Below are 12,845 nucleotides of genomic sequence, written 5' to 3'. Positions count from 1 at the left end.
TTAATTTCATTTATGTTTGATTGCGCTATTGGAAAATATGTAATTAGACCGGGTTAAAATAGCTAACAATACATCGGGAGAGTTTATTAGTGATTTTAAAATTGTTTTCCCTACTTGAACAATTAAAATTGATTATCAAATTAATAAAATAAATTGGATAGAATTAAGTGAAGTCAAAATCGTTAATAGTTTTTAATCATTGATTTCTTTTCATCAAATATTCTTATTTGATTTCTTATTCATTGTTTTATTTTATTTTTCAATCTATTCTTCTTTTTGTCATTTAAATAATTAATAGTAGGTTAAAACAATTTTGGTACTTGATATATAATTTTCGTGGGATGATACTCTGTTCACTCTTTATTACTTATTTGCTATTTTATACACTTGTGAAAAAGTTTGTCATCGTATGGGTCTTTTGCGGCCCTAGTGCACACCTAATTAAATTGGGCTAGAACCTGCTCAATTTTTTTTTTTTTTTTAAAATATATATATGTATGTGTAGTTTCACTTTTGTTTCAGCGAGGCGCACTTTCGCTCAAGATTGTGATAAATATTGGTGAAAATGTTGCTAGATTTGATAAGCATTGGGCAAATAATAAATATATATTTATATATGCATATGCACAATTGATTAACATCCATTGCTATTTAGTATTCCGTCCTATTTATTTGCTTGTTATTCATTTTCTTTAATGTTTTAAAGTGTTTATAAAGTTTCTAAATTTATATATATAAACAATTATTTTTTCATAATAACTTTTATGATCTTTTGAATGAATGACTATTATTAATATCTTAATGAGTTAAGGGTAAAAAAGTGCAAAATAATTTTTATTAACTAAATTCTTAATATGCGTATTTTGTCAAACCCAAAGAAACTAAATTCTAAAGTCCATGTTTACCCTTTGATAATTATTATTTCAATTTGATAGTTTTCTTAAAGAATTAGTATTAAATTAAGGGTAATATAGTCAATTTACTCAATAATTTATTGTAACTTAAAAAAAAATAATTTTCTTAAGAAACGTGAAATTAACCATTTATAGAACAAGGTAGTATAACAATTCTATTAGGTTTACTTTGGAAGTATCTTAACTTTAATGCATCATTAAATGTTTTAGGACAGATAATTATTTTAATGTTTTTTATATGGTTGTAGGAAAATTGTTAAATTAATTCATGCATTAAACAATATCAATTTGAGAATTTAAGTTTACATAAAATTTATATTTAAATTCTACATTTTTTAATTAATGTGAGATCCAAATTTCATTTCTTGAAAATTAACATGGTATTGATTTTCTTTCATCTAATTGAATAAATGCGTGAATAAACCTTGACATGGTTTTTAGGTGACACGGAAGAAGAGCAGTGTGCCAATCATTGGCAATGAAGATAACATCATTTAACAAAATTATTATTATTATTATTATTATTTTATATATTTTTTTAAAAAATAATATTTATTTAATAATTAATATGTGAAAAACAAACAGAATTAAGAAGAGATATAATTTTACTAATAATAATTAATAGAATATTTATAATTCCTGTTTAATAAAAGTGTCTGTAGGTTTAATACTCAAAAAACAAGTGTTTGTATGTTTATGTTTAATTTTACTTTATATTTAGTTTTAACAATATACCCTCATTACAAATAAAATAAAATAATTTTTTTTGTTAACATACAAGTTAAATAATTTATTTTTAATTAATTTTATTCCTGAATTCAATAAAAGAGTTGCAAATAAAAAACATTACAAATAAGAATAACATCATTCAAAAATAATAATAATCATCTAAACGATTTATAAATACTCGCACATCAAGCGTGAAATCAAGACTAATCTAATAGACGATACAAAAGCTTTAATTAATCAACTCCTGCGAAATAGTCAAGGATAAACCTCAATGACGGCTCTAGGACCAAGAACATAATCTATTTTATATTTAGTAAAGCCAGCATCAAAGAAGAGCTTTGCCCATTCTTTCTCAGTTCTTTCCTTTCCAACCAGACATACCATCATTTCCATATCAAACAACACCTGAGCTTCAGTCCAATCATTATCCCAAGTTTGGTTTCCCATCACCATGTCAATGATGATAACCTTCTTCTTCTTCTTCTTATTCTCTTGCTCGCCATTTCTTGTAATTGCTTCTTTGCAATTCTTAAGTATCTTCACACAATCTTCGTCAGTCCAATCATGCAATATCCACTGTTTATCAAATCAATTGTGCTAGCTAAATCAAATTTTCATATCCCAAGTGATAAAAGTAAATTATTGAAACACAAGTGTGTGTGTGTATGTGCAAAAGTAGAGTAGAATGCGTAGTTTAATATTTTTCTCCTTTTAAGTAAGATTGAAGGTTTGATTTTTATGGATGTCGTAAATATTTGGTTTGAGCATTTACCTTTTCGTGGGTTGACTAGACGTGTGCATGATTTAGTCTTAATCCAGTAGATTAGGATACTTCTAGTTAATACGAAAAAAAAAAAAAAAAAAAGAGTAAACCAATTGGTATACCTTGAGCAAAACTGCATCAGCAGGAGGAACAGCCTCAAACATGTCCCCAGCAAGAAAATTCAAATTCTTAATGCCCTGTAAACCAGCAACAACATGGGGAAGATCCAAAACAGTACACTTCAAATTTGGAAAAGTATTAGCGATAGCCTTGGCCATATTTCCAGTTCCACCTGCAACATCAACCAAAGAATCCAACCCTTCAAATACCTCCTTACACTTGACTATCACCGCCTCACTAATTAAAAAGCTATCACTAGCCATTGCTTCATTAAACAAGTTATTAACCCTAATTTCATGCCCTGCATGTTCCCATAGCGACTCTCCAAATGCAGTTACGAACGGTGTTTGATCATGATCATCTTTAAGCCATTTGCTCATGCAATTATACGGTTCTGTTAGAATAGGATCAAGAACAAGAGATATAAAAGGTCTTGAATTTAAAGGAGTGTCTTTTAGAAGAAGACGAGAGGATGCAGTAAGTAAATAGCCATCTTCTTTTAAAGAAAAGAAACCAGAATGAACAAGAATTCGCATTAGACGGTGAAGATGGTGAGTTTTAGCAGGGTTAACCTGTAAAGCAGAAACTAGGTCAGAAAGAGGCATGGGTTGGCCATGGTGGTTGCTAATAGCATCAGGTATGCCTAGTTCAACTGCACATTTTAGAGACATGGACTTTATGAATTGCAGAGAATGAGTCCATATATGAGACTGAGCTTTGAGTAGCTCATCTATGTTTTCTCTAGTAACCAAATCCATTAGCTGTACTTAATTAGTACTAACTATATGATAAGTTGATACACACACCTTCTAACCTTTCCCTCTCTCTATATATATTGCCCTGGAGCTTAATTAATACTAGCAGAATTATTGTTAATGACGTTGGTTTGTGTCGGAATTAATTAATTTTATATGTTTAACATGTGTATATTGTTTGAATAATACTCATGTTCCTCAAGATTTAGCTAGATTTGATAAGGACAAGCATTTTTTTTTCTTCAATAAAAAGTTGTGCTTTTCTTTTTTAGAACTAAATCTAGTAAGATTTTGTAAGGTTATGTGTTTTTGATTTTGTTAATTTATTAATCTTTTTTCATCGTTACTAGGGAGTTTCCACGTGGATTTTTTTTATTTTATTTTTGTTGGCAGTTCAATGTACGAATGAATTGTGAATTTTTTATGGTTATATTTTAGATTAAGTTTGGATAAATTTCTTATATCAAATAGAGTTGTTAGCATTACTTTTTCCTCTGTTAAAGTTTGGTATTTTTAAACTCTTCTGTAGATATTAATTCTAGCAAGTATTCGAAAAGAATAAAATTTGGAATAGTTTTTATTATCCTATTTAAAAATGAATCAATTTTTATCCGAAAAATTGATTTCTTCTGCTAAAATCATTTCTTATTCTTATTCCTATGTAAATACTCAAGTCATGTTCTTTTAATGAATCGATTCATATTATTGACTTTTAAAAAACTCAGAAACTTCGATTTAAATTTAATTTTTATTATTAAATTGAAATAATTACATTATTTAATGTGAAATAAATTTTATTATTTTCTTCTCTCTCTTATCTAAACAAAATCTAAGGATTTTAATCTTATCCTTTTCATTCGTGTGTGCAGTGTTCTTAGAAAAATGCTATCCAATAGCATGAAAATTCACTTGTAATACGATTTTGCTAATAAAATCTAATGAAAATTTACGTCTACATAATTAAATTATTATATACTATGCTCAATAAAACAATCCATTTGTGTTTGATTAGATGTTCAAATAATGACATTTATAAAATTTTGTAATTTGTAAATTTGAAATTGTGAATGTGATGGCTACAAGTCTTACCTAAAAAATAAAATAATTTTTTAATATAAATAATTATTTCATCTTTCTCTTCAAAACAATTATTTCAATTTATAATGGGTATAGTAGGTAAATTCGACAGAAATTATTAATTTAATCCATGTAGTATTAAATAATAATGTCAAAATCTTTTTCTAAAAGCACCTTTCCTAAAGTGAAACAAGTGCCATTATAAAATAAAATAAAATAAAATAAAATAAATTGCAATGTCATTGGAAAAAGAAAATAGTATTTTCATATAGAATATTATATCTGTAGATTGAAATTGAATTATTAATTTAATTAAGAGTAAATAAAGCAGGAGACAATCTCTTCATTGAGTAATATTTACCAACTCGTTAATAACATTTATAATAGAATTCGACCTCTACTCTCACTTCTCATAAATTGAACCAAACCCACATATTACATGATATTAATTAAAGATAAACTTCAATTACAGACCTTAAACCCAACACATGGTTTATCTTATAGTCACCAAAACCAGCATCAAAAAAGAGTTTCGCCCATTGTTTCTTGTTTCTTTCTTTACCTCTAACCAACACCATCATCAGCATGTCAAAGAAAAGCTGAGTTTCAATGGAGTCATTATTCTGTTTGTGGGTCTCCATCACCATATCTATAATTATCAGCTTTCCTCCTTTTCTGCCCTTGATTGCTTCTTTACGTTTCTTCAGTATCTTTATGCATTCTTCATCACTCCAATCATGCAAAATCCACTGTTTATGATCGAAAATAAAATTAAAAAATTTTTAGCAGAATATCAGCGCAGCATGTAGGAGGTTAGACATTCAAAAGCAAGACAACCTTTCATCTAATACCTAGTAAAATAAAGAAAAGATAGAAAAAAGAGAGAGCATAAATTTCAGTACATGCCTTCAGTAAAATTGCATCAGCTGCAGGGGGAATCTCCTCGAACATGTTACCACCAACGAATTTCAAGTTCTCACCATCTTGAAGACCAGCAACGACATGAGGGAGATCGAAGACAAAGCAATCCAAGTGAGGAAATGCATTAGCTAAAATTTTAGCCACAGTTCCTGTTCCACCTCCAACATCAACCAATGACTTCAACCCATCAAACACTCCTTTGCGTTCTTTTATCATAATACTCATAACCAACCTAGCATCACTTGCCATAGCTTCATTAAAAAAATTGTTGAGCTTAGGATGTTGACCAGCAGATTCCCATAATTCGTTTCCGTGAAATATATGAAATGGGGTTGTATCATCTTTCTAGAACCAAGTGCTTAAATAATGCCATGGTCCTGTTAAAACAGGATCAAGCATGGCTAGCAAGAACGGTGTCACACTCGATGGATTTTCTTAACAAGAAGCTTCGATGCATTAGTAAGAACATACCCTTCTATTTCTCAGCCATTTTCTTCTATTTTTGCTACAGCAAAAAAACCAGAATGGACTAAAATGCGCATCAGGCGAGGAATGCAATGCGCTTTGGTTGGGTGTATTGATAGGGCAGTAATTAGGTCTGAAAGAGTCATAAGCTTGCCATGCTTGTTAATAGCGTCTGGTATTCCTAATTGAATTGCACATTTTAAGGACATGAAATTTATGAAGTTGAAAATATGGTTCCATATATGAGCTTGAGCTTCAAGTTGATGATCAGAATCTAGGTTTAGAATTTCTTCAGCCAAATGAGCCATTTTTATGGGTTTGAGGCTAATAGTATTAGGATATGGTAGAAGTACAAATATGATGAACAATCAATCAAATACGTATAAGTATATAGAGAGTGGTGGGGGAATTCTTCCTTCCTTTCTTTCTTTCTTTCTTTTTTTTTTTTTTTCAATATTTTTTTAATACTCCACGTGGTTCAAATTGATGTCACTTCACATGGTTCAAAACATGATGTTAAATGCTAATGCTAATTACAATTAAATAATTAAATGATTACAAATGTATAAATCATCAGATTTATAACCTTTCAATCTCAGGACATTATTTATTGTTTGTACTAAATTAATATACAATGAATGGTGTCTTATTATTACCTAATTTAAAAAAAAGTTTTATGCTCTTGTAAAACGTGTTGTAATGTATGTAGCCATAAAAATGGTTGTTAAGATATGGATAATAACTACTCCAATATATGAGAATGACTTGTTTACATCTAATATATTGTAAATCGGTATTTTTTCTTTCTGAAGTTTCAAATATTATTAATGAAAGAAATGGAAAAAATTAACATTAAAATCTATGCTAATTGATATTTGAAAAAAAATAATTAACAATTTATTATTATTTATTTTGTTTTAATTGATAAGAGATTCATGTTCTCAATTATATCATAATCACGATCCGGCTTGAAAGGGATTAGTTTCTCATTTAACCGTTAAACGGGATGTGAGATGATACCCTTGATAAAAATTAATAAAAAAATTGATTTGATTTATGATACAATAAATATATATATTTATTTATCTGGTGTATGGCTTCATCCATATATACAACGATAAAAAATTCATAGGAAAAATGAATTTTTGATATATATTTATGAATTATAAACAACCCGTGCAAAGCACAGCACATAGCTTCGTTTAGTTGTATTATAAAAATTAATATCGATAAAAAATTTGAGACAAGTAAATAATCAAATGAAATGATCTCTTTAGTTTAAAAAGGACATAAAATAACTTAAAGATTGCTTGTTTTGTCATATTTCATCAACCAATAATAATTAACTAAATAATTAATAATAGCATTGATATTTTAAAATAATAAAACTTTCTCAGTTCTCTTCTCTTCTGTTCTTTTCCCTTCTTGTGCAATTATGTCAATTCTTGATCTGTAAATACTCTGTCTTTGTCAATAACTTTGTCGATTTCAGTTTATTTTCCTTTTATTAGGCAAACCATCGATTCACAACAACAGTGCAAAGGCGGATTTACGGTCATGCAACTAATGTTGCAATCGTCCTTTGGATGGAGATGCACATTAAGAACTATCTTCACTGAACAGTTAACTTGCATTGTTGTTGGTCTTGGGGGGAAGCATCTGTCTTTTCCATATTCATATTTACTTTTCTTTCGTTACTTCCCATTTGTTAGTGAAGAATAGAAAAGCTGGTGTACACATTGTTCCTCAATTTCTCTGTTTGCCTTATTTTGCAGAAGATCTAACACTTAATTGTTGCTTAATTTGATTAAACTACAATTGTTAACTAGATTAATCTGATTAATGGTTAACTGATTAATCTTCATCATAGCTACAGCAATAGATATTTTTCAATAATTTTATATGCGAATTCAAGAATATCATTTCTAGAGTATCCTTTAACACTGCCAAATTTGAAAAATAAAAATATGGACTCTGTCTGTAAGCAATTCGCATATCCAAGGTATAATAATTGGCATATCCAAGGTACGCTAACTAAGTTCTTTCGTACCCGAGGCTGCTGATCGCATCCAATTGGACTCATCCAATCGGACTTTTTACGGATGCTAGAATTGACAATGAAAAATATATATATATAATAAATATAGGGCATTGATTGACAAAATTAAAAGTATTTGCCAAATTAAAAAAAAAAAAAAAAAAGGAAAATCAAAGATTCAGGCTTTGTTTGGTGATTAAGCCTCTATCATAATCTAGTAGTATGCTCTCAAAAACATTAGAATTAAGAGACTTATCTTCAGCAAACAAAGTTGCCTCACAGAAGATATTTTTAACATTCTTAATCCAATCTTAGCTAAGAAGTTAGTGGATACATGTTATGATAGATTAATTGTTTTCCTCTCTACATCGTTGTAGGTTAACCACAGTTTTCTCTAAATTATGAAAATAAAAAAATCAATGGAAGTGATAGGTGTTATTTCTTTAGTATTTTTAATATGGTTTTTATTAGGATTTTTAGTGCTCTTAATTATTTTAATTAGTTTTTATTTAGTTTTATTTATGTTTTTGTTCAAAACTTCCCTGAATCACAATTCATTTGATCTTAAGGAAATTTATAAGGTTTTGGCATAGAAAAGAGCAAAATAAATCAAAACACTCAGGCTCTACCACGCCCTGCCCGTGCACCTCAGCACGCCCGTACTGGATTCAAGAAAAATCAAGTGGACACTCAGACTCTAGCACGCCCAAGAAAAATCAACTAAACTCTCATAATAGGGATTTGATATAGCTTAATTTCTTTTCCAATTTATAATATTAGATTTGTTTTTCTTTATTCAAAGTATAATTTATTATTAAACTTAATACTCCTGGATTGATTTATTTCATTAATCACTATCGGGATAAGGGCTTTTGATACGAAAAATGTAATAAATTACACGAGAATAATAACTTGATGCGGAAGCTTTAAGGTTTGACTCATGGGGCGTTTTCATAAGTTAACGACCTTAGGTTATGAATTCATAAGCAACCATAAAACTTAATGATTTAATTCATATTTGATTGTGCTATTGGAAGATGGATAATTAGACCGGGTTAAAATAACTAACAATACATCTGGAGAACGTGTTAATAATTTTAGGGTTGTTTCCTCTACTTTGACAATTAAAATTGATTAACGAACTAATAAAATAAATTGGATAGAATTAAGACAAATCCTTAATAGTTTTAAATCCTTGATTCTTTTAATCAATAATTGCCCTTGTTTGATTTCTTTTTATTATCTTTATTTGTCGAATTTAGTTTCTTAAAATAATTTTTCTAGATCGCCGTTTAAATAATAATAGGTTAATATAATTTTAGAACTTGGTATACAATCCCTCTGGATACAATACTCTTCTCATTCTATATTACTTATTGCAATTTCGTACACTTGCGAAAATCACTGTCAGGAGCATTTTGTAAATTAACTATTGTGGAAATGGATAGTGTCAAGACGTGGGTTTTTTTGGATCATATTGTGAGTTTTGGCTCTGTAACACCCGCCACCCAGTCCCGAGAGACCCGACGGCGGATGCCACATTCGGTGCCGGAGACACCGTCTTAACTTAACATATAAATCATAAAACTAAAATTATGAATTAGAAGTAACTGAGTATTCACAAGTTTAGCGAGTAAATTTTTTTTTTTTTTATAATAGCGATTTCATTTCATTTTCCTTGCATTTTTTTTTTTATATACATTGGGAAAATTCCTACAGAAATATTGTAAGAATATCCCTTTAAAAACTGAGCTCGCCAAACATGTGAATACAAAATACTCCCAATTAAACTCTAAACTTTCAACATCTCCAAATAATCTTTATAATATAACAACACTTTTATATTTTCATAATTGAATAAATCCTCAATAGTATTTTAGATCCATCAATTAATTGCATTCATTATATCTATCAAGTCTTAATGAACTAATCATATCAACTGACTTCAAATATTTCATATTCAATCATTTAATAAATCTTATTCTTCTCTCCAAATATATACATCAAAATACTTTATAATTACATACTTCAATTATATTTCAAATAACATAATATCTGGAAATGTAACAATTATACATGCCATAATTCTTCATTATATAAATCTCAATCGACTACTCCCAAATTAGTCACTTCTGCTTTGATACTATTCTTCTAATCTTCAAGTAGCAACAACATCTTCAACCTACGCGTGATAAAAATCGACGCGCTGAGTATAAAACTCAGTGGTGCTCATAATTCACATACTTACCAAGTTGCGATAGCAACTTACTTTAAAACAAATTTCATAAAATTATTTACAATCATAAATGCATTAAAATTCAACATACATTTCCATTTATAGCAAAACAAATAGCACATATACTAGTAATTAATAACATAAAGAATTTAATTCTTTATACCATAAATCCTTTACTTAAGACATTTTATCATCATAAATACTTTGGTTCCTTAAAATAAACTTATAATTATTAACATAAATAATTTAATTCTTTCAAATCATAAATTCATTACTTAAACATTATACCAATACATATACTCTTTATTTTTAATACTATGTATCGAAATATCATGCTTTGAAAATTCATTTGATAACATAATCAGTAATTTCCAAAGTAATGTTTACTAAAATAATATGATCTCATTCGTTTAATTGTATTACAGATATTTTCCATAGGGCTCGCATACACTTAGGAGAAAGAGAAGCATATAAGTTTTCAGAACAGATTCAGAATGGCCTTAGGTCGCCAACAGATTCAGAATATATAAAGCGCGTCCGCCCTAACAGAACAGAAGACACCCACGTGTCTAGCATACGATCATAGCTTCTCATCAGAATGGCATCAAATGCCGAGCATGCTCATCAGATAGAATAAAAATCAAATCACGCATCAAATTCACACTAAGTATATTAGAGCCCAAAATCCTTGTTTTAATTCTTTCTTCATATCACTTATCAGAAAACTTGTCTTATTCTTTAGTCTTCTTAAATTCATAATGCAAGCTTACTTTAGAATCATACTTAAACATAATTACTTAACATAGACAATTTCTTATCATGTGAAATCATACATGTAAGCTTACTTTAGAACTTAAGTAACTCATATACTTAAACATAATTACTCAATATAGGAAATTTATCATAAATTCCTTTTCTTTTAAAACTTTCTTATTCAAAATTCAAAGCACATACACCTTAAATACCCATTTCTTTGTTAAAACTCTAAATATATAAAAGTTATCAAATAATCATATTTATATCATATATATAAAATAATTAAGTAAGCTTTACTACACTAAGGTGGTACCAAGGGGAGGAATTTCCTTCTCCAATCAAGCATGCTAACACAACTCTTATGTACAAAAGTATCAATTTCAACCCTCATCATGCATTATCTAAACCAATTCCACACTTTTTCAATTTATATCCATTTCAACATATCCACTACAACACTTGTCAAACTTATTGTCAAGTAAATGCTAAACCACACAAATAATCAAGAGAACTTCATCACACATGATTTATACATACTTTTATCCAAATAAACCTATGATTTAAGACATAGAAAATTTCCAGCATTAATATAATCTTGACCTTTGCTGGGTTTTTAAGACATAACTTAAGTTCTGTGTCTCCAAATTGAGTGATGTTTGATTCATTAGAAAGCTAAGACAAAATACTACAAATGTTATGAAGGGACCACAGCCCAGATCAATCTTTAAGATGGCAAACAAAAGCTAGGAACACAGACCAACAGTCTAGACCTGATTCAGCCGAACTAATTTCAATGTTTATCAAATTCCTACTTATCCAAACACTCAAATCAAACCAATCCAAAACCAGAGAAGTATCAAGACACAGGGAAACAACTGTTATGAAGAACTCAGAACATAATATTACCATTATAGTGGTCAAAATGGGCACTCAATTCAGTAATGCATGTGGCCCGTCATAACAGAGTTAGTTTAGGTGTTTTAGCCATAAGTTGAGCTATATATATCCAAATTGGACACAAGAGGATGGGTTGGAAAGCTAAGAAGTAGACCTAAAACTTTCATGAAGGACTCAGACACCAATGGAAAATCAAAAGGATCGAAAAACAGTCCTTAATCACACCCAATAACACTTTGTCCTAATTTCAGCTTACTTAAATCATATACAAGGTAGAGATTTCTACCACATACTCAATACTCATCAAATATCATCTTAAGATCACAAATCCTCAAAGAATAACAAGAAAACTTAAGGCCTTATTCATCAATAGGTTCTGCCACTCTTGGAGGATGAAGAAGAAAATGTTTTCCTCATCAATTCAACATATAAGCATGCTTAGAAATCTCCCAAGAACACATGTATACCACCAAAATTCAATAATCAAATTATTTCATATAAAATTTCCAATTTTCACAAAATAGTATAAACTTCACAAAATCAAAAATTTAAACAAGGTAAGAGGATTTATGAACACTTACCTTAAACATAAGCTCTAACAAGCTTAAATAAGACTCTTGATACCTTAGTTTTCCCTTATCTTTGGTAGGAAGTTATCCACCCTTTGTCCTCCAAATTACTTGAAATTATTCACCAAATATCATTTCTCAAGCTTTAATCTCAAAGATTGATTAATTAGATCAAGTTGAGTGGTGTCAAATTGGTGGATTTAGTGAGTATAAGTGAAGAAAACAAAGAGAAGAGAAAGAGAGGCTCAAGTTAAAATGGAGGAGAAGAAGAAAGAAGTTCACGTTAGATGGATAGGAAGAGGAAGAAAACATGTTGCTCAAATAATGGAGTTGACTAAAGGGTAATTTGGTCCTTTCACCAAAATTGGATGGCTAGGATTGAGCAATGTAATTCAATCTAATGGCTACAAATATTCTCCAAATTAAATTCCTTCAAAATATTATTTATCTCCATAAAAATTCTTAAATTTAATCCTTAAAAATAATTCCTCTAATTTCCTTAATTAATATAACACCATCTCAAATTTACTCCATAAAAATAATTTCTCTAATTTCTTTAATTAATATAACAACATAATTCACTATTCACTAATTCTCTAATTTCC

The 12,845-nt window shown here is 29.0% G+C and overlaps 1 long non-coding RNA gene, 1 other non-coding gene and 1 pseudogene across 3 annotated transcripts; all 3 read right to left on the bottom strand.

Moving 5' to 3' along the window:
• Positions 1–1,898: 1,898 nt before the first annotated feature.
• LOC105646868 (trans-resveratrol di-O-methyltransferase) lies at positions 1,899–3,284 on the bottom strand. Its single transcript, XR_016320119.1, has 2 exons — positions 2,529–3,284; positions 1,899–2,219 (listed from the first exon to the last, which is right to left on the bottom strand). It is a non-coding gene; the product is annotated as a trans-resveratrol di-O-methyltransferase (transcript).
• Positions 3,285–4,647: 1,363 nt separating this feature from the next.
• On the bottom strand, positions 4,648–6,052 carry LOC149497946 (putative O-methyltransferase 3; annotated as a pseudogene). Its single transcript, XR_016319894.1, has 2 exons — positions 5,265–6,052; positions 4,648–5,107 (listed from the first exon to the last, which is right to left on the bottom strand). The product of XR_016319894.1 is annotated as a putative O-methyltransferase 3 (transcript).
• A 3,682-nt stretch (positions 6,053–9,734) lies between these two features.
• On the bottom strand, positions 9,735–12,823 carry LOC149497945 (uncharacterized). The gene is made up of 2 exons (XR_016319945.1): positions 12,253–12,823; positions 9,735–9,964 (listed from the first exon to the last, which is right to left on the bottom strand). It is a non-coding gene; the product is annotated as an uncharacterized LOC149497945 (long non-coding RNA).
• Positions 12,824–12,845: the final 22 nt, after the last annotated feature.

The sequence above is a fragment of the Jatropha curcas genome, chromosome 3 (assembly GCF_041381405.1).
Source record: "Jatropha curcas cultivar XTBG-Jc1 chromosome 3, XTBG_Jcur_1.0, whole genome shotgun sequence".
NCBI classification, from domain to species: Eukaryota; Viridiplantae; Streptophyta; class Magnoliopsida; order Malpighiales; family Euphorbiaceae; genus Jatropha; species Jatropha curcas.
The sequence above is the reverse complement of the archived record's forward strand: the minus strand, read 5'-3'. Positions and strand labels throughout refer to the sequence as shown.